This window comes from Ascaphus truei, chromosome 1 (genome assembly GCF_040206685.1).
Source record: "Ascaphus truei isolate aAscTru1 chromosome 1, aAscTru1.hap1, whole genome shotgun sequence".
In the NCBI taxonomy this organism is placed as follows: Eukaryota; Metazoa; Chordata; class Amphibia; order Anura; family Ascaphidae; genus Ascaphus; species Ascaphus truei.
The window spans coordinates 41,554,949-41,582,805 of NC_134483.1; positions in this window are offsets into that span (position 1 = coordinate 41,554,949).

The window sequence follows — 27,857 nt, forward strand, 5'->3', positions numbered from 1 at the left end:
CGACCCCGTTAGTAACGCGGTGGTCTCGGGGTGGACCCCGAGACCCGCGTTATAACGGGGTTTAGCTGTATATGCAGACGCAAATAATTTGTTTAATACCTGTGCCTTCTCTTTATCAACAATAATTTGCCTGTCATTTTCACACTAAAAGGGTCATATATCCGTTGTATTTTCAAAGCAACAGGCTGCCCTCTTTACCTTCCTAACAATTGGCGCCATATGAGAGTGGACAATTACTACCCTATGTTTTCCACATACCAAATCTACTGTCTTATACAGTAATCAGTTTCAGCTTTGAGACTTGTCACTGTCTCACTATGCCATATATCTATGTAAGGGAAGTGATATCATACGAATGGAATTTCAGCTACATACATTTGATTTTGTTTGGCTTATTATTCTATCCCAGGCAACAGACATTTGCAGAGAGCATTTCTCCCTCTTAGAACATTTGAAAACAGTTTATGCGGGGCCTGCAGGATGAATGAATGCTATTCCAACACATAAAGAAAACACTTGAATTTTATGGTTAAAGAGCGTTGAACCAAAGGACCCGCCTAGTTAACCTTGCTGTACTACAGTATGTAAAACTCCCCTGTTGCAATTGTATTAATGTGAACAGTAATGTGTGTCCAATGTGTTCCACAGAAAACATCAACAACAAATAACACAATGTTTTCTGTTACACAATGAAGCAAACAGTTAAAATATTACACTTTGATAAACCTATAAATCTTGTCTACTTAATGAACAGAATTCTTTAGATTGCAGAAAGTACTGGACACTTATCTTACTCCATAAGATTAAATACTGTCTGCAAATAATGCATTGCTAGGCTTTTTCCTTTTGTACACATTTCTCAGAGACAAATTTTCCATTAAATAATAATCACCTTAATTAATTGACTGGTAAGTTTATCTCCCTCATCTGGTTACAGTAATTTATCAGAGGTATTTAAATTAGTTCCTGCAAGTGGAGGAGTGGTGTACGTAGAAACATGTGTGCAGCCCTTTTACTGGTCGTGGCCAGGGACTTTACACACACAGGAGGGGGTGTACAGTACTAATGATGTTTTGAAGCAAAAGCATGATTTTCTGCTTATGCAAATCTAAGAGTCTAGTCAATTTGATGCAAATTGTTTGCCAATAAAATTTGCACCCCCGCAGCATTGGAAGGTGTACCCATAGACAAAGTATTTGATATGTTCAATCAAAAAATGTGTCTCCAGTAACTCTTCCATTACGTCTTCCATGGACAGTGCACAAATTCACATACACTGGCAGAAAATTGGAGGAAAGTTGAAAGATTAAAATGATGACATTTTACTAATGCTTCAACACATCAGCCTCATTGCCAAAGTTACTCATTCTCTTTTGTGTTCCCTATTTTGAACTTGCAAAGCATGCAATGGTGCTGGAATGAAGCATAATCACAACTAATATAGGTTAGTCTCTTCTGACTCCGTGTAATTAACTACTAAAGTAATGTAAAATGATGGAATAGCGCCACTTAAATATATATATATATAGTATGGGCCATTGTGTTTAATGCTTGTGTTGGTCTAAGACTGGAAATCTTAACAGCCCTCTTGCTGATTTCTAAGGTGCACTGTGTATCAGGATGGAAGCCACGATCAGTGTGGTGTCCTAGGGATACGTGAAGCTAAACTGGTAAGGGGATTGAGATGTAGTTAACTCATGCCAGATTTAAAGCAACTTTTAATGCAAGACCCATGACAAGCTGACCAGATGGGCTACCAAAGGCTAAATATTTGTACATTTTGGATGCTCTGCTATTTGTGTTTTACTTGTAGGGTGTTTTATATTGTATGCCACCCACTTTGGTGCTTGAAGACATTCCTTGCAATGCCTTGGTGGCCTTAGGCTTCAAAGAGGTTATTCATTTTCTGCCATGAGGTTTTGTATGAAATCATATTATATAACCCAATGGTATAAAAATTTGATATTTTCCCACTTTCTACAATTGCAGTTAAAAAAAAATCTTACTTTTTAAAAAGATTGCAAGCAAAAATATTCACAGTCTGAAATGGGTTTGGCCAATTGAGATGTGCAAAACTTTTTGCACTAAATTTGTCTTTTTGGAGTCGCCCCCCAAAAATGCGGCCGAGTTAGAATTTGCAAGCGATTTGCTAGGCATTAAGTCAATTTGCACTGCAGTTTCGCTTAATATTCTAATTTCTCCAATACGCAGAAATTGCTAGATTCTCTTCCGGAATTCTCTAAAATGGGTATATTCGCTTAATACTGGAACTATAAAAAAGGCACACACACCATGTTCCGCTCGCAACCTGGTGATATTTTGCTGAAAGCTTACTAATTTGGCGACATTATGAGCCCTCTGAGGCAAGTTCGCATATCTCTAATGGTGAGCATGCACAGTAGACTTTCACATTATCCAAATTCATTGTTCATTGAATTAGTATGACAATGAATCACTGTCAGTGACTGAAAACCTCCTTTAACAAGCAACATAAAAGCTTGTTGAATGGAGCCCTGGTTGAGGATATATTGGTAATAAGATAAAATGAGCCTGATTAATGATCACACCTGAGACAAGTGGCACTTTAACCAACTTTAACCGTTGATGTATGATGACATAATGTCCCTTCCAATTAATGACATGGATATAAAACACCTGCATTTAGCAGAACAGCTGCTAATTTTATGGTTAGCTGCTCAGATTAAATTGACATTTAAAGGACCACCTACAAGTTTATTTTCTAATATTTTGTTATGTATTTTTTCATTAATAATGTAATGTGGTTAATTATGTTAATTAATAACAAGTTAAAGCTAGAACTTGATATCCAACCTCACATTATCATATGATTTGCATGCTTTTCAGTGCTAGGAAAAATTAGCAACTGAAATATGAGATCCACATGAAAAAAAGTGCTGATTGCTTATATATTAGCAATGCAGTGTCTCTCTTTATAGCTTTATAGATATTTTAATCTCTCTTTTTTACAGGAGCAGACATATTTTTGAAGCTGTGATAATTCCCATAACACAGCCTTTTCACCTTTCTAGTTCCTTGCTGTATCAGGGTTTATAAAAGAAAATATGTGATGGGTATTTAAAGTAATAGTGGCTACTGTCGCTCTCCAGAAATCCACTTAACACCTGCAATGCACTATTGGTAGAATTGTCTGGTTAAAGGAACTATAGACATAAGTTCTAAAATAAAGAGAAATATAGCATTTGTATTTCCACTATTTCAAAAGCTTTGGTGCTGCAAACCACAATAGTATTTAAAAACTCAAACAAAGGTGCCAAGGATCCCTTATGAACATTTAACATATGTTGAAATAGCAAAAGTTATGCAAAATGGTTGAGAGTATGAAGGGATTGATTGGAGGTAGCAGATTTACTTTGGTGGGAACTGACCTTCCATCATGCTTCTAAAGAGTCCTACAATATATCTTTCAATGGTTTTGTCCTTTGTAAAATCTTTGAATTTGGCAAAAAGGGTTAATAAAAAACGGAAAATGATGAAGCAAATGCTTTTTAACAAGGACATGAAAACTTGGCAATGCTGATTTATACTGATTCAGACCAAATGGTCATCAAGCCCAACATTCTGTCAACAATAGCAAAAACTGGAATTCTCTGGGAAAGTGCAAAACAGTGTTGAATGGGCTGTAAGCAGCCTTATGGCTTAGCACTATAGATGTGTGAATGTCTTCAAAATGCCTTGGCTAAATTATTTACAAAAATTCTGTTAGTTCTGCATTTTTTCCAGATTTCCTGCAAACTCTCATAGGAAGTTTCACAGAAACAGCAGTTGCTGCTGTTAAAGTGGCTGGAGTAGTTTCACTTGAAGACCAAATGGTAAGGTATCATCAGAGTAGGAGCAATGTGGAGGTAAATGTAGGAAAGGGACACACGGGCTTGACCTTTCTTCTGTATCCCATGGCAGCACACATCTGTGGGATCACAGTTCATCCCAGTATGTAAGACAGGTGTTTTTTAATATCTGGAGGAGTGGCTAAAAAATATCTGTTGCCCTTCTTCTGTGTGTGCACTTCTTGATAAAGTGCATAGCCTACACGAAACACGTAGAAGGGCTACTACCCTCGATTTTATGTGTTCCCAATAAAGCTTTATTTTTTGGTCAGACCTGCCTCTCTCTCATGTTGTGCGCTGCACACACTTGTTTTGGATCGTTTGGACTTCGGATAGAGCTGCACGCATAAGGAAGACTGCTGGTTTTTTTTGTGAGTACTCATACCTTGAGGCTAACCCAATGAGGAGGGGAGGGGTAGTCACTTGCTCACCCCCTACCTTCAGGGTTCTATAGAGCCTTTTCTATGAGGTTTAGAGTGTTACAATATTATTGCTCAATTGCTAAGCCCAGCTTGTTCTCCCATGTTTCTAATGGACTTAATCAAAGAATTATAGGACCAGGCATTTGAGCATCACTTTGTTTTCATATGCCCTTCTTCTGTGGTCAGTGTTATTTTGTTCTAGCTGATGGTAGGATGGAAGGTGTTATCCTAAATATCAAGTTATGTTAGGCTCTCTGGTAGGGAAGATGCCTCTAGCACCACGTGCAGTGTTTGCTTGATAGGCATAAGTATTAGTATTGTACCGGGTCCTATATTTTCCGATAACTGGGTAATGGGTACCTGGGCAAAAATAATAATTTTAACCGGCCGGGTCCCTGGTTACCCAGATGGCACTTACCTGCAGGGTGAGAAAGACCGCTGCGGCGGGTAAGGAAAACCACAGCGACATTGTAGGGACAGCAGCAGAAGTCCGTGTTCAGCCGGCGGGAGCAGCAGGAATACAGCACACAAAAAAAGTACACTGGAGAAAAAGAATTCCCTTATAGGAGCACCACATTATGGTAATGTAAATATAATTTCAAATAATCTTTAATTGACGAAAATTATAAAAACCTGGGCATCCAATATTCAAACAAATATAAATCACATACATAAAATAAAATGGATCACATTGTGTTTAAAGCTGTCTAGAGCTTGGTACAGGAACCGATATCTCTGTCTAGACCAGGTAAGTATACACGCTGTGTGTTTAATGTTTGTACATATATGTGTACCTGTAGAAAGATACACTGCCACTAAAACATAAAGATGTCTGTGGTTAGAGGTACCATCCTCAGTGAGAAAAAACCTCCTACTGCCTGGGATTAATCTTGAGCTAACTACAGGAGTTAATTACTATATGTTTTGCAATCATAGGCATATATGTTAAGACCTACAGGTGTCTCCAGAGTTCAGTGATATAACTTGTCATAAAACATTGTGTTTATAACTCGACGCCATTTCCTCTCTGCGGAATATAGTAAACACCGTTATATATATATAATATATTATCATCGTCAATGTATACATATTCATGTATCTATATGTTCCCAATATTTCTTCTGTACTGGAAATAGGACAAAGTATGTCAAAAAGTAGGTAAACAGTGGACTAGTGGTTGATGTGCTAGTACTTTACTGTATGTATTGGGTGCCTCTTGGTCCCCACAAAGTCAAAAAGAAATAAGGTGCATAACTCAGTACACTGCCCAGTGGAAACAAATAAATTCCATCATCAGTAAACACTGGAACATCCTTATAAATGATAATACCTCAGCAAAGTACTGAGGTCACACCCCAGCATAGTCTGGAAACGATCTAAAAATCTGAAGGACCTGCTGGTGAGGAGTCACTTCTCAAGAAAATATACAGCAGTCACATGGCTAGAAAAACAAACAGTAGGATGCTTTAAATGTCATACATGTAGAGTGTGGGAATTTGTCACCAAACATAAAACATTCACCAATTGGAGTAGCACAAATACCTATTATTTAAAACCCTCTTCGCAAACTGCAAGTCTGTTGGTATTATCTAACTAGCCACATGTTCATGCCGACTCAAATACGTAGGCAAGACCCAAAGAGTGTTTGGGAGACGTATACTAGAACACCTGGGATCTATCAGAAACAACTTAGACGTTGGGAACAAACATGACGGGGATGTCAGCTGTATTAGTTTTCTAGGAATAGATCATATCCCACCAAATATAAGAAAAGGGAATTGGGATACACTCCTACTACAAAGAGAATCAAAATGGATATATACACTAAACCCTTAATCCCCATGGTATATTTAACGCTACTAATTACCCTCTAATAGTAAGGGTTAATGATGTCTTGACACCCTGACCAACAGGTACCCAATACATATAGTGCCTACTAACACATCAACCCTACTCCTCTGTTCACCTTCCTTTTGACATACTTTGTCCTATTTCCAGTAAAGAAGTATTGGGAGCATATAGATACATGTATATGTATACATTGACGATGGTAATACATTGTGAGCCACTATTTTGATACCTACCAGTGGCAACCAGGACTTAACGGTTTTTACTATACTCCGCAGAAAGGATATGGTGTCGAGTTATAAACACAATGCTTTATGACAAGTTATATCACTCAACTCTGGAGACACCTGTACTGTACGTCTTAACATATATGCCTATGATTGCAAAACATATAGTAATTAAGTCCTGTAGTTAACTCGAGATTAATCTCAGCCAATAGGAGGTTTTGCTCACTGAGGGTGGTACCTCTAACCAGAGACATCTATATGTTTTAGTGGCAGCATATCTTTCTATAGGTACATATACAATACTGTATATGTACAAACATTAAACACTACAGTGATTCATTAAACCCCCATAACTTGGCGATAAGAGAAAATGTCGCCATTTGTTTGGCTGAAAACAAAATATCGCCAAATGTGCGGCAATAAGCCACTTATCGCCAGCTTTTGAAGTGCGTGCTATTCTATTAGCAGTGATTAGCTTATCGATGGTAATCGTCGCTTTAGAATTGAGATTTTCACTCAAAATCGTCCTGCCGGTAAAAGTTGGCAAGAAGGTGGTGAGAAGGTGGTGAGAAGGTGGTGATAAGCTGTCGATGAGCAGCGAGACGGAACTTAGGAAAATAAATTATTTTCTGTTAACATATGTTTTAAGCATGGAGTTTATGGAGCTCAGACATATTACTTTGTATTTGTGATTCCGTGGTCTTGAAAAGTACGAGTTGTAATAAATATAACCGTTTACCTTATTTACCTTATAGTGTCACTGCATACGTTATGTATGTTTTAAGATATGACTTGTTGATGTTATGATTATATACGGGGTACACGGATGTTTCAGTTCAGCGGGGTCGCGGGATAATCTTATCATAACCTCTTAAAGGTACAGTTCATACAATCTCAAACATGTTTGTAAAGAAAAATAAATAATTGATGTGCTATGATAAAAGTGTTTGTAATAACACACATAAGCATGCCATACATTTTGTATGTCATTTTTCAATGTTTATAATGTATAAAGCATTATCAAAGTTACATCCCCTTCCTCTTCTGATTAGTTTGGCCTCTTCATCCCCAGCCTCTCTCTTGCAGGGTACCAATTGTATCTAGTAATTGCCCAGTTATATTATCTACATGGACTAAATATCCCACAATGCTTTGCAGTAAAATATTTTAATAACCCAGCCAATCGAACGAGTACAGGAGAATTTATACATCTGCAACGTTTCTAATCATTTCTCAGTGTGCAGGTATTATTCATGCACATATGTAATGATATAACATCTAATTAATTTTGTCAAAACGTCACTGTGAATAGCAGCATTAATATATAACTTTAATGATTGTGACAGTGTTGACATATGTTCTCACAGGTTACATACATTTAAACCTTTAACTAACATGTCTAACGTATTCAATACATGTTAGATTCTGTCATGAATCTGCAATGTTTTTACTATTATGGTGAATAGCTATATTTTAGTTGGCTTTTCAAGAATACTTCATATGTAATAGAATTTTTTTTGAAAAAGTTTTTTTAATATTGAGTGTGTGAATTTATATATATATATTATATATATATATATATATATATATAAATTCACACACTCAATATTAAAAAAAACTTTTTCAAAAAAAATAAATATATTTTTATATATATAAAACTTATATATATATATATATATATATATATATATATATATATATATATATATATATATATATATTTGCATGTCATTTCCCAGAATCCCTTGCTGCAGTGGAAGTGCTGTGTGCTGGGTGATAATGGGGAAAGGCAGGGTTGCAGACTTGCCTAAGACATGCAGATGAGCATACAGTTGTATTTACATTTGCATATATATATATATGAGCCTCTAAGGCAGATCTAATATACCCCTAAAGAAGTCGCAACAACATGCCGAAATGTCTTGGGTTAGGACACCTTGGAGCAACGTCAGCTCGATACGCTTCCTTTTCACCCTCTTTATAACAAACGGAGGTGCAAATCGTCTGAAGGTGAATTGGAAAACGCAGTGAACACTAATAGAGTGGTGCATCCCAGCGTCTTCACAAACGTTTGGATACAGCGCCCTGATACGGGGACATGTAGTTCTAAGGATGGCCAAAGCGGACACACATCTTAGAGCAATAACAATATCCGCATCATTCCAACCACCACCTACACCTACGGAATTCGTTTTTTCTTTACAATCAGCTGATCGGCCCTCCAATCAGGATCGCAGCCACAAGTATCTTTGCCGTATTTATATAAAGTATACATTATTAATAATATCTTTAACAAATCATTTTGATATGGGATTATGCATTATGCATGCCTTCATGGTCACCAAGGTAGCCAAGGGGTTAATACAAATAGCCTAACTACCCAATGACCACTATGGCATACAAATGTTAATAGCCCCCCCGTAATCCTACGGTGGTCTAACCTTGCTCCCCGGGGTACCTACCCCCATAACCCATCCCCTCTACCCAATCCCACATCAAACTAAGCCCCCCTCTACAGTACTGGCTATTAGCCCTACTAGCCAAAAACGTGGATAATCAGACTAATGGCCAACAACAAAACAATATACAATAACACCAAAGCCAATAAAAAAAAACAAAAAAGAATACAAGCCCAATTGTTTAAAACTATCCAGAGATCCACAACCTACATTAGCAGAAAACCAGACATTCAGATTTGTATATCTCAAAATCAAATTAAAAATGAGTACTGGCTTTATTTGTTTTGGTGATCTGTAGCTACGAGGCAACAATATCTATTGAACAGCTGACCCCATACATATTTTCATTTTACTTTCAAGAGCTATTGAAAAGGAGACTTGAAAGAGAAACTGATATAGTGTCAAAGTAATAAAGATAAAGGGAAATCACAATTGGTATCAACTCTCTAAAAAAAAACTTTGATATTGTATTGTATCTCATAATATTGACTCAAGAAATATTGAGATCACAGAAGGTCTGTTTTTTTTAGGTTATAAATATATATTACATTTTGCAAACATATTGATGTTATAAAAAAATATAATTTTCTGTGATAGCCACATTGTGAATTGTATTACACAAATTCATTTCACTGTGTTCTATACTGTGTATGTCCACATGATTCAATATGTCAGAAAGATCCAATCGAACAATATGCCATCTGAAGTTAGAGTATCTGCAAATGCAATAATATTCTTTAAGTTAAGCCAAATAACAAGTAATCATGTTAAAACAATAAATCTCCTGTGCAATAAAAGATAAAAATGCAAAAGTTTATTGACCTGTATGTTAAACTTCAACACAATTGTGTATGTTATTAAAGGGATAATTCTGTTTTTCTTTTTCACTTCTGTTTTATGTTACTTATAGTCCATTCCAATAATAATGCCAAGAAATTATTAGACTTAAAATTAACTGTCTTTTTTTTATCATGTGTAAATGTAGTTACAGTACAGTATGCTGTCATCTAAACATGTTTGTCTTTTCTACATATGTATTTAGAAACACTAGGCTATATCTCATATAAAAGGCCCTGTTTTGATCAATTTCACTGAAATGTTGGCAGCATTACCTGGATGTTGCCCCAGAATTTCCAAGGCAAGTTTTAGAATACTCATCGGCACACCTGTATACTATACTGTACAAAAAAGGACTTTCAGTATGATAAAGACAACACACACACACACACACACACACACACACACACACACACACACACACACACACACACACACACACACACACACACACACACACACACACACACACACACACACACACACACACACTGTTTGATGCATATTCTAAAGATACATTTTTCCCAAAGATTTTTTTGTTTCAATGTTTTTTATTAGGCAGATATGACATTACAGGGTATAGATAATACAAACAGTAAGCCCGCCTAATACACATTTTTTTTTTTTTTCTTAACTGGGAAGAAAAGAGGAAAGGCTCAACGTCTCCTTGACCATATGTGGTCCAACGGGGCGGCGTGAGCATGGAAACAGAGAGGGGATAGAGAAGGGAGGGGAAGTGGGGTGGGGGGAGGAGGTGGGGAGGGTGTAATGGGGAAAGGTCTTTTTCCCTAGCTTCTTGGCAGTTCTGGTTTGGATCTTGGTGTCCATTGGACCTGTGATCTGTTAAGGGGTGTTTCGTCTTAGGAGCGCCATGTGGGTGTACCATGGATCCCAAATATTAGTGAATGAGGTAGAAGACCTCTTAAGGAAAGCAGACAATCTCTCCATGTCCATTACTTCTTGCACCCTTCTTATTATTGTTTGTTTTGAGGGGGGAGACACTTTCTTCCAGGCGGCTGCCACCGCACACCTAGCCGCCGTGAGGATGAAGGAGACTAATTTTCCTGTTGGTCGGTCCAGATAGTCTAGGGGCCTGGCCAACAGGTAGGTCAGCAGTTCAACAGGTATTTTGAGGTCTGTGACCTCCTCTATTAATTTTTGTGTTGTTTCCCAGTATTTCTGAATTTCCGGACATGTCCACCAAATGTGGGCCATGTCCCCCTTTTGACCGCAGCCTCTCCAACATAGATCGGATGCCAGTGGGTAGATTTGATTTAGTCTGACTGGGGTAAGATACCAGCGGAACATTATTTTGTAAATATTTTCTCTGATTGTGGTACATATGGAAGTTCCTGAGGCATTTTCCCAAATACTTTCCCAATCCTCTCGGTCTATAACTATGTCCAATTCTGCTGCCCAATGCAGCATATAGTCATGTGTGGGGGCTTCTGTGCCCCTCTCTAGCTCCGCACATATTTGTGTTATTAGACCTTTCTGGTGAGCTGTTTCTCTGCAGAGCCGCTCAAAACCTGTGAGAGGGGGAAATTTCAATGTTGGGGATATTGTTTGGATAAAGTGTCGAATTTGTAAGTACTTGAACACGTTCAGTCCTATTATTCCATATTTGGTTTGTATGTTTTGATAGCTCAGGAACTCCCCGAGGCTCAAGAGGTCGGCAATCACCTTGATGTTTTTGGTTTGAAATTGGTCAAATTGTCTGGGCTCACAGCCAGGTGGGAATTTCGGATTTTTGTGAATCGGTATAAGTTGGGATTGTGGTGTTGTGAGCTTGTACTTGAGTTTGCTTTTCGTCCAGGTCTCCCATGTGTGTCTCATTGGGCCTAGTTTGAATTTGCTATTCTGCATGTCCTCCTTGTTCAGGGACCAAAGGCAAGCTGGCAGTGAAGGCGTTCCGGCATATTGTGTTTCTATATCCAGCCAACAATATTGGTTTGGGTTTGCGTTCCAGACTACCACCTGTCGCAGTTGGGCAGCTAGGTAGTATTTTGTGATGTCTGGGACTCCCAGTCCTCCTCTCCCCCTTGAGGCCAAGAGAACTGTTCTAGGGACTCTAGGTTTTTTACCTTGCCAAATAAAGTGGAAGATTAGATTTTGGATATTTTTCAGTTCCGAGCCAGGGATGTGGACCGGGAGAGTCTGGAAGTAATACAATAACCTAGGGAGTATGTTCATTTTAACCGAGACCATTCTCCCGTTCCATGATATTTGATAACCTCCCCATTTTTCTAAATCTTGTTTAATTTTATGGAATAAGGTCGGATAGTTATGTTGGTATAGGGATTGGTAGGTCCTCGATATCTTAACCCCCAAGTATTTGATACAAGAGGAGCTCCAACGGTAATTAAAGTTTAGTTTGAGGAGTTTCACCTCTGGCTCTGGCAGGCTTAGATTTAGGGCTTCTGACTTATCATTGTTTATTTTATATCCTGAGATTTTTCCAAAATCCCGGAGTTCTTTTTGAAGGTTGGGTAGGGAGATTTGGGGTTTGGAAAGGGTTAGTATGACATCATCCGCGAATAGGGAGATTTTGTGCTGCCTGTTTCCAATTTCTATTCCTTGGATGTCCGTATTGAGTCGTATTGCTGATGCTAGTGGTTCTATCGTTAGCGCAAAGAGGAGAGGAGATAGAGGGCATCCCTGTCGAGTCCCATTTGTTATCTCGAATCTCTGGTTATTGCCCCCTGGTAGTTTTACTGTAGCTGACGGGTTTTGATATAGTCTACGGACCCCCTCTAAGTATGCGTCTTTAAAGCCAAATTTGCGCATAGTCTGGTCCAAAAATTGCCAGTTTATTCTATCGAACGCCTTCTCTGCGTCCAGGCTTAACAGGAGTGCTTTGGTGCCTGTTAGGTGAACATGGTCAATGATATTAATTATTTTTCGGGTATTGTCTGAGGCTTGTCTCCCCGCGACAAATCCTACTTGATCGATGTTGATTAACCTCGGTAATATTGGGTTTAGCCTGTTTGCCAAAATTTTGCTACATAGTTTGAGATCACTATTGAGGAGGGAGATTGGACGGTAGCTTCCACATTGCATCGGGTCTCTGCCTTCCTTATGTATTATAGCCAAATTGGCTAGAGACATTGTTGGGGGGATTTGATTCCCTTCCATAAAATGGTTGAATGTTTTTAGCAGATGCGTGGAGAGGGTTGGCAAGAATCTTTTATAGTAAATATTTGTGAAACCGTCAGGGCCAGGAGATTTAGTGAGCTTTAGTGATTTGACCGCCTCTTCCAGTTCCTCTTGTGAGATCTCAGCGTTGAGGACTGTGTTTTCCTCCTCCGTCAGTGAGGGGAGTTGGCATTTATTTAAGTATTGAGTTATAGATTCTGACGCTATCGGTACAGGTCGGCCGTTTTTAGCTCTCAAGTTGTATAGTTCTGTGTAATATCTTGTGAATTCCGCTGCAATCTTGCTTTCACTATATTGAATCTCACCAGACCTACTCTTGATCGCCGTTATTTGGGATCTTTTTTGTATCCCTCTTAATTTACTGGCTAGGAGTCTGTCGGCCTTGTTGCCTTTGTCATAATATTGTTGTTTGGTCCATTTGAGGGCCTTTTCAACGTCCTCCAGCTGGGTTTGTCTAAGCTTTGTTCTAGCATCTATTAATGATTTGTATATTTTTTTTGAGGGATGTGCTTTATGAGCTTGCTCTATTGCTTTTATGCTTTCTGCGAGTTCTTTGATTAGCGCTTGGCGGGCTTTTTTCCTGTGGGATGCGATGGAAATAAATTTCCCTCTGATAGTTGCCTTATGGGCTTCCCATAGGATTGCTGGAGAGGAGACTGTTCCCATATTGAGGGAGAAATAGTCCTTAAGTGAGGATCTGATTTCTCTCTCAATCTCTGGGTGATTTAGTAGTGAATCGTTCAGTCTCCAGGTGTACGCTGTTGTTTTTTCAAAGGGGACTGACAGAGTCAAGGTGACCGGGGCATGGTCTGACCATGTGATTGAGCCAATGTCTGATTCTATGGCTGCCGCCATCACATTTTTGGTGGTCAAAATGTGGTCTATTCGAGAGTAAGTCTGGTGAGGTGCTGAGTAGAATGTATAGTCTCTCTGGCCCTGATGTTGGGTTCTCCAGACATCCACCAGTGAGAATTCGCTCATGATTTCCCTGAACCTTTTCCCTTTGATCTGGGAGTGGGTTTTGCGGGGGGGGCCCATGGTGGTTGATCTGTCCTCGGTAGGGTTTAAGACCATATTTAAGTCTCCTCCCACTATCATCGACGACAGATATCCCGGGTCAACACACTCGAGAACAGCTTGTAAAAATTCTGTTTGGTTCTCGTTTGGGGCGTATACATTGATCAGGACGATTGCCGAGCCCGCTAGGGAGCCATATACCATTAGGAATCTACCCTCTGGGTCCATTGTTGTTCTGACATGATTAAATGGGGTGCCTTGTCTGATAAGGATAGCCACACCCCTCTTCTTACTACTAAATGATGCAAAAAAGCAAGTCGGGAATATTTTTTTGAATAAATTTGGGGGGTCCTGTGATGTGAAGTGGGTCTCCTGCAAGAATATGATGTCTCCCCCTGTTTTTTTCATGTCGTTGAGTGCCAGTCTCCGTTTTCTATTATTTTGGAGTCCCTTAACATTCAGTGAGCAGATCTTTATTGGGGCTGTGGATGTCATTGTGATTTTTTTGTGGCTTGAGGACTCAGGATCTCCCCCTTCCCACTGGAGGGGATCTTGCTTCTATGTCCTAGGTATGTATTACTTCGAGAGCTGCTTTGTTTATGGGGTAGGGGTGTGTCTTGTCTATATTTTCTTTGGTAGTTGTTTGTGTGGTGCCAAGGAGGGGGAAGAGGGGAGGGGGGGTATGGGGGGGAGGGAGGGTGGGTGGGAAAAGATCTGCTGGGACAGAGTCAGCGGATAGAGAGCAGATAGGATTAGGGCCTTTTCAGGTCCTAATATTGTGTTGCCAGACCTAGTGAAGGCCGGCATTTGGGCAGATGTGCCCATCTAGGGAGGTTCCGGCACCAGTGACCGGCGTGCAACAGAGGGGTCCAGACCCTAGGTTGCTAGTGTGTTGCGCTTTTCCCTTTTCTGTCGTCATGTTTTGGTTTTGGAATGCGTCGTGTTTTACTTGTATGGGGGGGGTGGGGGGGTTTATAAGGGGGGGGGGGGGCGGGTGGAATAAGGGGGGGAGGGTAAGCACCCGAAGAGACGTTCAGGTTGCGAGTGTTGAAGTCGTTTACGCTGGCTGTATAGCTCGGGTTATTTTACCATTTTGGTGAGGTATATAAGGGTGCGTATTTCTCTGTTGGTTACTTAGGGCCGGTTGGCATCGTTCTACTAGGGCGATGGAGGGCGGGGAGCGCAGGGGCGGGTGGTGAGGGTGGGGGGGGGGGGAATTGAGGGGGGGGGGCATCCTAACTTTCTCTCTCCTCGATGTTAGTAATTATGGCTTAGGTCTAACTTTTATTGGATCTGTATGCGTTGTGTGTAGTATCCTGAACATAGCCCATACTAGTACACAGTCAGATTTCTGGTTTAACATATACAGACGAATGTTCCTGGTAGATAACATAGTAAACCTGCGTTGACCTACACCTCGTTATTGTCATAGCATGCAATACGTCCAGTCTGCTTGTACAAACATAGCGATGTGACCCTGGTATATGATATTTCAAATCTACCTTGACATAGATAACAATATGGGTCTGACACGAAACACAACGCAGTCGCGCCAACACCTCCTGATCTTTGATCCTGAGGTGTACCATAGCAAGCCTGGGTTAACTTATTTTATTGGATCTGTATGCGTTGTGTGTAGTATCATATACGTAGTCTATTATTAGTACACAATCAGCTGTCTGATTAACATATACAGAGAAGTGTTCCTGATAGGTTACATAATAAGCCTGCTTTAACCTACACATCGTTATTGTCATGGCATGTAATACATCGGCGCTGTTTTTACGTAGCTACGCAATCCTGGTATATAATATATCAAATCTACCTTGGCATACATAACAATATAGGTCTGACATGGAACACAACACTATCGCGCTAATACCCCTTGCACTATGGTCCTGAGGTGTACCATAGCAAGCCTGGATTCACCTATACTGTGATGTGGTCCAGGCATGCACCGTGGCAGACCTGTTTCGTCATGCGCAGTAGGTAACATGTAAATGATTTACAACGACCCATACAGCAGCATCTGTATGAGAACCTGATGATTTCGCCCTGACATAAACATCTGAGTACTCTTGTCAAGTGTTCTGGCACATTTATGGTAGAGTCTTGGGCAGCAGCCTGTCTCGGCTACAGCATAAGGGAGAGGGGGGGGGAGAGAGGGTGGGGGGGGGAAGGGAAGGTGGGGAGGGGAGGGAAGGTGGGGAGGGGAGGGAAGGTGGGGGGGGGAGGGATTGTGGAGGGGGGGTGGGGTGGGGGGGGGATGTGAGGTGGGGGGGGATGTGAGGGGGGGGGAGGGAACTGGGAGGGACTCCCATTCTTAGGTTTTGCTATCGGCTTGGAACATTGAACATATAAGCCCCTAGGATTGTTCTTGTCCCCATTGTTCTTTTTAGCCGATATTATTTTAGAGTTTTATGTCTGCGGCCCATGGTTGGAGATTTAGCATGGGTTGTGAACCAAGGTATCTTTGTATTGTTCAAGTTCTTTTCATGTCAATTTGGGTCTCATGGGGCCCTTGGGGGGGGGGGGGGGTATGGGTGTCAAAGCATGGGGAGGCCTTCTGTGGCCGGGGGGGGGGGGATTGTTTGGGGGGTAAGCCCGGGTTCTCCAAATGTGGCATGACTCTCTGATCGCCGCAGTGTAATATAGGCAGTAGTACTCACGGTTACCATTGGGGTCACGGTAGGGTGATAGGGGGAAGACAAAAAAAAAGGGGGGTGATCCGACCGGATGTCCTGGGTTCCCGTCTGAGTGCTCGCTTCCTCCGCTCCCGTGAGGGCCGGTCGGTTGTCGGGGCCTCCAGGAGGGGAGGGGCAAAAGGATCCTGCGTTCCCTTCGCGACGGCGGATCTTGGCTCCACATTATCTCAGCAAAGCTTCAGCGTCGGGGCTGTCGGTGTGCACGTCCGTCTTCGTTGCTGTAGTTGTTCCGGTGTGTTGTAGGAAGCTTTGCCGTTTCCAGGTGCTCGCCACGTCCACTCTCCGGCCGGCCGCCTGCCGCGTCCCGACGTCATCCGTTCCGCTGGTATCAGCAGCATCTTTGATGCTGGGAATCAGGTATGCAGACGGGTCTGTAGGTTTCTTGGGGGTGAAGGGGGGGTGGGGGGGAGAGGTAGGGGGGTGGGGGAGGAGAGAGTGGGGAGGGGAGGAGAGAGTGGGGAGGGGGGGGACTGTGGGGGGGGGGGGAGGGGGGAGGGGGGAGGGGGATTCTGATGTGTTGGAGTGTTTAGCTGATTTCTGGTAGACGCTTTGTGGTGGCCTTGTTTGGTGGGTTTTCAGGGTCTTCACTTGACTCGGCCTTGTCTTTGTCCTGCCAGCCTTTCAGATGTTCTTACTGGCGGGTCTTGTGTGTCCTGTTCTTGGACTCTGGAGGGGTTCTCATTCCATTCTGCTGGCGGGTTCAGTCCTACCGTTTTGGCGATGCGCGCCATATCCTCTGGGTGTCTGATGGTATGGTATTTCCCGTTTTTCTGCACCAGCAGTTTAAACGGGAAGCCCCATTTATATTTGATTTCTTTTTCACGCAGAAGTTTGGTTAGAGGTTGCATCTCTTTTCTCCTGAGCACCGTGCGTTTAGACAGGTCGTTATATATTTGGAGATGGTCGCCTTTGTGGGTGATAGGTTGCTGCGCGCGGCATGCCGCCATAATTTGCTCTTTTATTGAGTAATGGTGGACTCTTGCAATCACGTCTCTAGCTCTGTTGGGGTCATCTGACCTTGGACCCAAGGCTCGATGCGCTCTGTCCATTTCACACTCACTTGGAGTAAGGTCAGGGCAGACGGATTGAAAAAGGGCCAGGATGTAAGGTTTAATCTGGGCTGGGAGGACCGATTCTGGGATCCCTCTGATCCTGATGTTTTGTCTTCGATCTCGATTTTCTTGATCCTCTATCTGGTCTTTAAGATTACTCACTTCGGCCCCCAGTCGGTAGATTTCGTTCGCGGCGTCCTCTTGGGCCTGTGTTGCGTCGGCCATTTTTGTCTCTAGCTCCGCGGTGCGCTCTGAGAGGCCAGAGATCTCCTGTTTCAGTTCAGAGACCGCAGCTTTAAGGTCGGCTTTTAATGAGGCGTGAAGCTTGTTCAGCATTGATGTTATTAGCTCTTGCATGTAATCCCGCGTTAGGGCTTCGTCCTGCGGCGGTGGTGTGTCGGTGCGGTCACGCTCCATTGCCGTTTGCTTAGTCCCGCGTGAGTGTGTGGGGCCGGCGCCATCTTGGCTTCTTGTGGCAGCCTCCGAGCTCCTCTGAGAAGGGGAGAGAAAACGGGCAATTCCTGGGCCCGAATGGGCTTTTTGTTTGCCTGCCATTGCCCTCTCGAGGGTTTCCTCTAGGCTTTAGACTGTTTTGTGGTGATTTTTTTGGGGTGGGAAAGCGCTGCTTTTGTAGTTTTATGCTTGGGTCTAGGGAGCTCCTCTGCTACCCGACCGTCCTCATCGGTGTCCTGGACACGCCCCTCTTTCCCAAAGATTTTTAAACATCGCGCCCAAAAAAATAATTGACCTACTCAGAAAATGGTGGGCATTATTTTAAAGCTGCATTAATAATATGAGACTTTTTTGCCCATAGAAAATCAATATTTTGGGCAAATATCAAGTCGTTTTATCAAACTTTATTGAGTATGCAACAACCCTATCCCCCACCAAAGGGAGAACTGTAGGTTACTATGATGTTATGGTGCTGTGGTTCTCACCTGCTGGCTCTCAGGAGGACAGAGTCTCCGCATTGGTATGGGGAGTAGAACAACAGGACAGGTTTTCAGGATGGTGCAGCGCCTCCATCCTGCAGGGCTCTGCCAGGGGCAGGAATTCTTCCCCACAGGAACACATTAAAGTAACTGTAGTCCAGGCCGGGAACAGTACAACTTCATTTATTGATGGGACCAGCTCATGCATCACTTCAGCCTTCTCATGCAAGACAGGGGCAGTCACATAGACATTCACAGGACATATCCCTCACAGCTTGCATGCCTTCTTCCCATGACTAGGCCTCCTAGGAGCTTGAGGCCCCTGGGCTAGTCTTTACCCCCTTATGGGGCAAGGTAGAATCCTGCCTACTCCCTAAGGAGCAGGCTACACTGGAACTTTCCTACTAAATTTGTTAGGGAGCCATGTTTTATACCAGGGGAGTGTCCCACTCCTAAGCTCCGGTAACTGGGCAGCACTACTCCAGTGAGCCCCCCCCCACCCCCCTGGCATATGCTCCAACAGTTTCCAGACTAGCACCTGGAAACCGCACCAAATTAGCGTCCCAGTGGGGAGACTCACATGCCGGCCCAAGTGTGAGAGGAGTTTAACCCTAACACTGCCTGCTCCTTACCAGGACTTATCATGTTAGGGCCAGGAATATATAGCCAGGGGCACTAGGCTACAAGTCGATTGCATTATTTACACAGACACTGCCTGCAGAACCACGTAATGCTTGCAGGGAGCAGCCAAATAGGTCCTCAATGTTTAAGGCACATATTACAGTATATACAGATAATAGTTGGCCTAAACCTAAAATAAAGTGTTTCACAATTACAATTAAATGCATATGAAGCCAGGTCCCCTTTTGGTGTAGCGACCCCCCCTCCTCTTACCTCCGCTGCTGGGGGTCACTCGATAGACCCGCTGGCACTTCTGGAGGGTGGGGGCCGAGCAGGGAGTACTCCGGTGCTCCGGAGATCCTCGGCGGCTCCCGAGCAGGGTGCCGCAATGTTGCGCAACTTCGCGCATGCGCAGTGAGTCCCCGCATGCGGCGGCCAGCCAGGGACATTGCGCATGCACAGATAGACCATGCGAACGCTGGCCAATAGGAATAGGGCTCTAGAGGAGGGACTACATATCCCATGAGCCTAGGAGTGCCCCACATGACTCCAGGGAGCCAATAGGGCCACAGCATCTCCTTGCAAGGGAGAATTGATACATTTCATGGGCTTGCAGCACGTTTGGGAGTCAAGGCAAGGACAAGCTAGGGGAAGGAGGTGAGTGCAGGGGTCAGTGACCCACTGCATTAGGCCAGAAGCCCCCTAGGTGCCAATTAGGTCCTGAGCCACTGTGTAGCTTGTGGTGCTATAGGGACAGGCCCTAGATAGGGACACTGCCCCATTAGCTATTTGGATAGTCAGGGACACAGCGCCGAAGCCGTGCAGCCGTGCAAGGTGGGTTCTGGGCTCAGAACGCCACCAAAGACACTGAGACTAAGGTGATATTATCCACGCCGGAATTCACCCAACGCGGTGCAGAGGACAACGTCGGATCGGGCGGAATCCCTGTCGTAGTCTGCTGAACCCGGGATGGGAGCCCCGGGCAGGTATCATATCTTCAAGTGCACCAACGATCCTATATTATTCATATAAGACATAGTGGCTGTGCAGTCACACATATTTATCTCACTTGAGGGTGGAGGACATATTGTGTGCGGTTACTGGACACGGGGTGGGATCACTCTGTGAAAGGGGGATAGAGTCCTGCGAGACACAGTAGTTAGTGTCTCCTCTAGGGAGGGACACCTCTTGATGTTATATGCCCAAGTACGGTTCTATGCTCACAGGTAAAGTTATTGGTTGTTTTACATGCTGTTGTGTGATATATATATATATATATATATTGTCCTGCGAGGATCACTCCCCCTCGGGTGGGAGCCATCGCAGGTGGAGGCGCTGCACCGTGCCCCAGGCTCCCTGTGGCGGAGGCTCAGGCCCCCTGTGAGCCTAACAGATAACGCACCACACCTGGTAACATTAGGTTCCCCGCACACATATACCATATGCTTTTGGGTGGGGGAATACCCGTTACACATATATTACTTAGAATTAAATACCCATTTTGGATTAAATGTAGAATAAACATTGGAAGGTCAGCATGCTACATTTAGTGAAAATTACATTCAAGTTAATGCGTACAGCATTCCCTCTCAGTAAAAACCGTTGTTGCTTCAAATATTTTATATTAACAAGATTGATTAATCATTTGATTTGGGTAACTAAAAGTCTTTCAAGAAATGAACATACCTATTCAGTTTAATATTATGCAGAAAGCAAAATATCTTAATTGGTTGGAAAGCATGTCGGTAAAATACAAATAAGGAAGCCAAAGGAAGAGAAATAACTTACTTTGCTTGTGAGCCTGTCTGAGTAAGGAGAATGGTTTGTGTGTTTTACTTTATGAAAATGTAATTAAACAGTGATGATTTTCCCCCCAGAAGTGCAGATAAACACAGAGTTAACCATTATTCAGTACCACTTGAACAAAGGCAATGCTTCAGGTTTTATTATCTGCGGTTTTGCAAGCAGATTTGCCATAAAAGGATAATAATTAAATATAAAGAGCCCACATAAAAATAGATATAATCAGGTAATTATTGAAGTGTCACTTTTTAAAAAAAAAAGATTGATGACAATTGTTATTCTATGGTCAAGTCTGTGGGGATTAGGTAGGGACAGCACTGCAAGTATTAGCTCCAAAATATAGCATCTGGTTTTGTAAAAACACTTGATTGTTGAAAGTGCTCATTTGCCAATTTTTGATAAAAAAAAATAGCTGAAAAGGTTCTCAAAAAGAGAGTAGTGATGTGAAAGCACTTTATTAGATAATAATAGTTGCAGGTGAATGTATAGCCTGTTGCGTTACAAAACAAGTATGCAAACTGAAGAATCGCCTTAAAGATATCTATAATGAAAGCAATTTTACAAACTCGCATTATTATTCCAACCCTCCCCCCTCTCAAATTTACCTGACCTTAACAGTGCCGAGGGGTCACTTGGCTTGGCTGGTGCCCAGATTCCGGAAGCAAAAGTGGAAGGGGATCTGTTTTGATCTGGCTGGACAATCTGCCACTAGAAAATGAGCAAGTGTTTATTTTTGCAGTGCCCTTGTAGCAGGGGTAGGCAATTCCAGTCCTCAAGGGCCACCAGGTTTTCAGGATGTCCCTACTTCTGCACAGGTTGCTCAATCAGTGGCTCAGTCTTTAACTGAGCCATTGATTGAGTCATCTGTGCTGACGCAGGAATATCCTGAAAACCTGACCTGTTTATGGCCCTTGAGGACAGGAGTTGCCCACCCCTGCCTTAAAACATACCTGGTACGTATGTCATAATGGCGCTGCAAAGTTAATCATTTTGTTGATAGAAGTGGCAGCACAGAAAGAAAAGTGCTTCTCTGGAAAGAAAAAGGTTATTAAATCATTCAAATATTTCTGGTAAAACCAACAGATTTTCTTCATTTTATAGCAACTAACTGGGGGTTTCCTCCCCCCCCCTAAAAAGAAATCACCAATCATCAAAAACCTACACTGAGATGAAACCTAAAATATTGCACCAAAATTTGTAGAGCTACCGTATGACGGGTTTCATTATTCATTCAATATTAATTGGCTTAAACTGCATTGTGCTTCACAATACCAGGATGAACGTACAAATGGAACATTTGTATTAGTGGTTTCTGAGAGATAAGCCCGGGAGGTTGTCAATCAGGGGACTGTCTCCCCAGCTTTTGTGTTGGTGGAGAATTCACGAAGATATGGTGTTCAGACCCAATAAAGACTCTGACACAGTATTCGTATAAATTTCATAACGTCCAGAACCTCCTTAATCAAGAATATAGTATATGAAAAAACAGGTTTCTGCAGGAAGAATAACGCCTAGTGGTGGCTATGACAGATCACCACACAAGAATGGCACAATAAACATCTTCAATGTAATAAACTCCAAAAAGAAACATGACACAAAGCCAGAAAATAGCAAATTGGGGAACTCACATAATTTCCCATGTGCCCACAATCTGTCCTTGTAATCCGTCTGTAATGAGCCCCCTCTTGTTCCTCTTCAGGGTTTTTGTGCGATGGTAGTGCTCTGCATTTCCATTCTTCTACTCTCCTGCTATGGTGAGGAGCAGAGGATGGCTATTTTGACATTGGCTATATGAAGTACTTTCTGCTTTTAATATTGTTTCGCTCGGTATGCTTGATTGAATAACCACATACACTGTACACAATGTACAGATTATTTCACTTAGTAGGCAGACAGTCAGAAAGCCGTATGCTTGTAAATGTTCAAAGACACAATGGCTACAACTGGTAGCAAATCTAGTCCAAAATCTTTAGTTAATAAATGGAAACACATATGTAACAACATTTGTTCACGAGTTCTTTATTAAACTGGCTATATTACAACAATTATTGAAAATATGCAAACAGTTTCTCAAAATCAATGATATCTGGAGGCCATTCCTACATTTTAAAAACATTTACATTTAATAATTTCTAAAATATAAACCATGCTCCTTGTTTTTTTTGTCTTCCTTTTTTGTTCTCCTACATGCCCTTAATCTCAAATCGCACTCACCACTCCTCCTGTCACTGAGAATATGCTGAATGTTTGTTTAGATATTACTTACAGTTCATGTTTATGTTAATTATGGAAATATGTTTTTTTTTACTGTTCAAACTTTAATTGTAATGTATTATGCAGTTTAATAATATAATGTGGTGAACACATCTGGTGTTTCGTTATTTCATATGTTGCTTACTGATAGTATGCTGCATTTGTCTCTCAGTTGAATGCCACAGGTTCTTGGAGAACAATATCTTGTAATACAATACTCTGACTGGTCTATTTGTTCTCCAAGAAACTCAGCTGAACGACTTATTAGTCCAGTTTTTAACTTGAGCATTATACAAAATGTACACATTGAACTGCTTTAAAACATTCTATAGATATTTGTATTCCTATACATTTAATCTACCTGTTCTTTTCAGCACTGTTTGAAAAGCTGTCACATAATGGGTATATAAACAACTAGATGTTAGCAGAATTATTCTCTATATGATTTACCGAAAACTCCCGTTGACTTGAATGGGAGTTTATCTGATCATGGATCGGCATTCTCTGGGCTAATTGAATAAGACTCTATTTGATCGCCCATTACGGCACCTTCCCAAAGCAAATAATATAACTCAGATACAGGCTTCCAGTTTGTGTACACATGTACAACCTCTAATAAGCATGGTTTGCACAAGATAAACCTGTCGATTTGGGATAAAAACGGATACTTTGTTATTGCTGGCTTCTCTATCTGCAGGTACTGTAAGTGGTGCATCTCACTACTATTGTTTCCTCTTTAAAGTAGATTTCACCCCCTTAAAGTAGGAAAACAATATACTGTATGTTATACCACATTGTGGGATGAGCGATTAAACCTAAAAGGACAAAACACGGAATGAAACAGGCAAAAAAAATTTGAAATGCCATTAATTTGTGGATGTTGTCATCAAAATTGTGCAGGTTTCGTCAAACTTCAGTTAAAAACGATAATGTTTGGCAAATGTAATTCTTATACTATTGTGTGGTATTATATTTCTAGGCTCATAAATTCGTCAAGATCTTCCATCAGGCTTTTCCTGCCAAGTCTGCCCCTAGGCCTTCGGAGTCTACCCCTAAAAGGCGAGATACTGTAAGTATCTCCAACATGAAAGCTGCCTAACCTTGCAGCCTCTACCAACATGGACATCGAAGCAGAAAGTCAGCCTCTATTTGAGGTGGATTGATCACACCTGTCATCTCCCTTTATAAGTCTTCCATTCCCTTTTCTTCTTGCTTGTGCAAGATACTCCCTACCTTGACTCCTATTGGACCCTCTAGTGGCTGTTTCTTTTGCCTTAGACCACTGCCTGACTCTAGACTATTCTGCCTCTCTCCAGCCCTGACCCCGGAATTGTGACCGTGACCATTTTGCCTCTCTCCTGCCCCGGCCTCGGTATTGTGACCTCTACTCAACCGCTGTACCCTGCCCTGACCCCGGAACTAGACACCACTATTCTTACTGATTCAGTATCTAGATCCCAGGTACAGATCGGTCTAAACTTCCCACGTCTGCCTAGTGGGTCTGTCTCCTGGACAGTACAAAGTGACGCATGCAAACGTAACAGACATTACATATAATGTTAAATTAATATGTTAAATGTGAGTTAATATCGTCAATGTAAAAGAAAACCGATTTATTCAATAAAATATGATATTATTTATAAAAATGTATGATAATTAGATTATTGTCAAAAAGAAAGGTGGCACACATTGCCAGAAGAAATGCAATAAATCTTATGCTTGTGATAAAATCTTGCGTGAGTTCTAAAATATCTCATTCTTTTCTAACCAAGTGAGGAATATTTAAGCAATAAATTGATAGAGCAATTGGAAGGAAGAGAGAAACATACTGAGTTAGAGGATACTGTAGTTTTTGTTTGGAGATGTATATTTGGGGGAATTGTCTTTTTTCAGTTTTGATTGTGCTTGTTGGTTGGTTAGGGAAAACCAGGCGCTTACCTTTAGTGTCAGATTTAAGGAAGAGTAGTGAACCAATAAATGTGGTTTCTCTCTATTAATGTAGAGATGGTCTTGTGATCCCTTCTGCTTCCACCCCTATTTAGGGATAATCCAAAGCCCTTATGGAAACGTAGATACAAACAGAGTAGAGGGAGCGAGGGATTAGTAGATAAACGTATAAACAATTGTGGACGATGGGATTTGCATACAGTAAACCCAGTATAGTGGGGGTAGGATAGGGAATAATAAATTAAGATACAGTATATAATAGATACTTACACGGCCGTGTGTAAGCACAATCCAAAGATGGTATCTTTGTGATAAATGATGACCCTTCCACACGTGGGTGCAGGGGGGTCACAGTAGATAGAATATGTATATAAATAAATACTCACACGGCCCAGTGTGAGTAGAGTTGTGGGGCAGATGTCTTTAAGGTTGAATTAGCCCGTCCAGGATAGTTGCGGGCCGGTCACATCAGATTAAGCCCAAAAAGGCTAAGGCCGGTCTGCCCTCCTCTAGTGCTTGTTATCAAGCAGGTTAACTCCCCCATTCAGTGAATGAGCCTGAGGAAGCCGTCCAATCGGCGAAACGCGTTGCTCAAAATCCTGTTCCTGTTTTGTCCCACGGAGGCTTCCGTAGACAGCCCTTCCAGCAGCATCTGCAGCCGGGCAGACCAGTTCCAGCACTCTGCACCTCGGACGCGGGGCCGGAGCAGTTTACTGCTGAGTTGGACCTTACGGAGAAGCCAGGGGACATTATTTTATGTTATGTGAGTGTGATATTTGTTTTTTATCTTAATAAATCCCCGTTATATACATATCACTGAACCTGTGCCTCACTTATCCCTATATACCGCTGAATGGGGGAGTTAACCTGCTTGATAACAAGCACTAGAAGAGGGCAGACCGGCCTTAGCCTTTTTGGGCTTAATCTGATGTGACCGGCCTGCAACTATCCTGGACGGGCTAATTCAACCTTAAAGACATCTGCCCCACACCTCTACTCACACTGGGCCGTGTGAGTATTTATTTATATACATATTCTATCTACTGTGACCTCCCTGCACCCACTTGTGGAAGGGTCATCATTTATCACAAAGATACCATCTTTGGATTGTGCTTACACACGGCCGTGTAAGTATCTATTATATACTGTATCTTAATTTATTATTCCCTATCCTACCCCCACTATACTGGGTTTACTGTATGCAAATCCCATCGTCCACAATTGTTGATTGTGCTTGCGCAAGCCTACGAGACATTCTGAGTGAGTTTCAGTACTTTGTTATCGTTTTGTTACTGTGTCTGTGCAAATGGATTGTTTAAGTGTACAGTACCTGTAAGTGTGAGAGTGGTTCATTGGTTTGTGTGAGTGCTACCATATGATTGGTATGAGAGATGGAACAGAAGAAAAGGAGTGATGGCAGTGGGGACAAAAGCATGCATCACAAACACACAAGTGGAGGTCCTCAAATAACTGTTGTGTACAGAAATTATAAGAATTGCATGAAATTCATTAGGAGAAAAAGCTGTACGGTCAATATAACAACAAAAAACATCATCCTATATCTTTACAAACATAGTCTAACAACCATCATTACACAATAAATTGTGTGCCCTCAGTAGTTGTAGGGAGCTTCTGTTCTGAAGTAAAAATCTGATGTTTCCATTTGCTGATTTCTTCAGTAAATTCATACATTGTCTGGTGGGTCTTGTAGTCTGGTCTCTGCCCTTCCAGACTGGAGTTCTGTTTGTCTGCCACCAGGACTGTTACTGCAGAAATCTTTCTGGGGCTGCTGATTACTTCATCACCGGCACCTGTTCACTATCAGCAGGAAGACCTTCATACACCTCATTGTCCTATTCCTGGTTGCCTGATTATTGAGGTTGCCTTTGGCGATCAAGTGTGCTGCCTTCATTCTATTTCCTGTCTCTTTATGTACCAGACCCTATTCAGATCTTAAATACGTTGCTTCTCTCCTATCCTCAACCCGGCCTGTCTACTGACCACCGCTACCAGCCTGCTGCCTGCCACTGACCATTGCCTGTCCTCTGACCACCGCTATCTGCCTACTGCCTGCCTCTGGAATTTTCCTGTCTGTCAACTCCTACTAACCCATTCCCAGCAAATGGTCTCCAGTCCTGGAGTCACTCCCTATGACACAGGGTTAGCAATTTGGTGATAAAACTAATTTGTGTGCATGTGCTAGGTATAATGCAGAAATATAGCACTGCTAAAATACATCTTATCACTGCATTTTTTTTCCATTATAAACCGAATTAGCCGATAAAAAGAATGCAATGTTTTTAATCTTTTCACATGCCATTGTTATTTCACAAATTCTGGCCTATAAGAGCAACATACTGACGAAGGCAAGTAGAAAATCAGAGACTGAGTCAATCAAAAGGGTTAGTTCTATTTGAATGATTTAATTGATTTCCAAAGAGGAAGAGAACAGAAAAGCAAGTGTTGTTGCTGCTGCCAACTTAATGTAGCAGTATAGAATATTGAAAACAAAGAATAACCTGGCGCCAAAAGTTCATTGGATAATCCTGTACTCCTCAGGGGATCAGCACACTTGCTTGACAGGCCATATAGGGGAAAAAACACAAACAGACATAGATCATAGTGCAACACTGTAGGGTTAAAACAGGTCTACACTAATACACACACTGCACATATAACATAGAGACTCCTAGTGACTATAAAAACTATTTA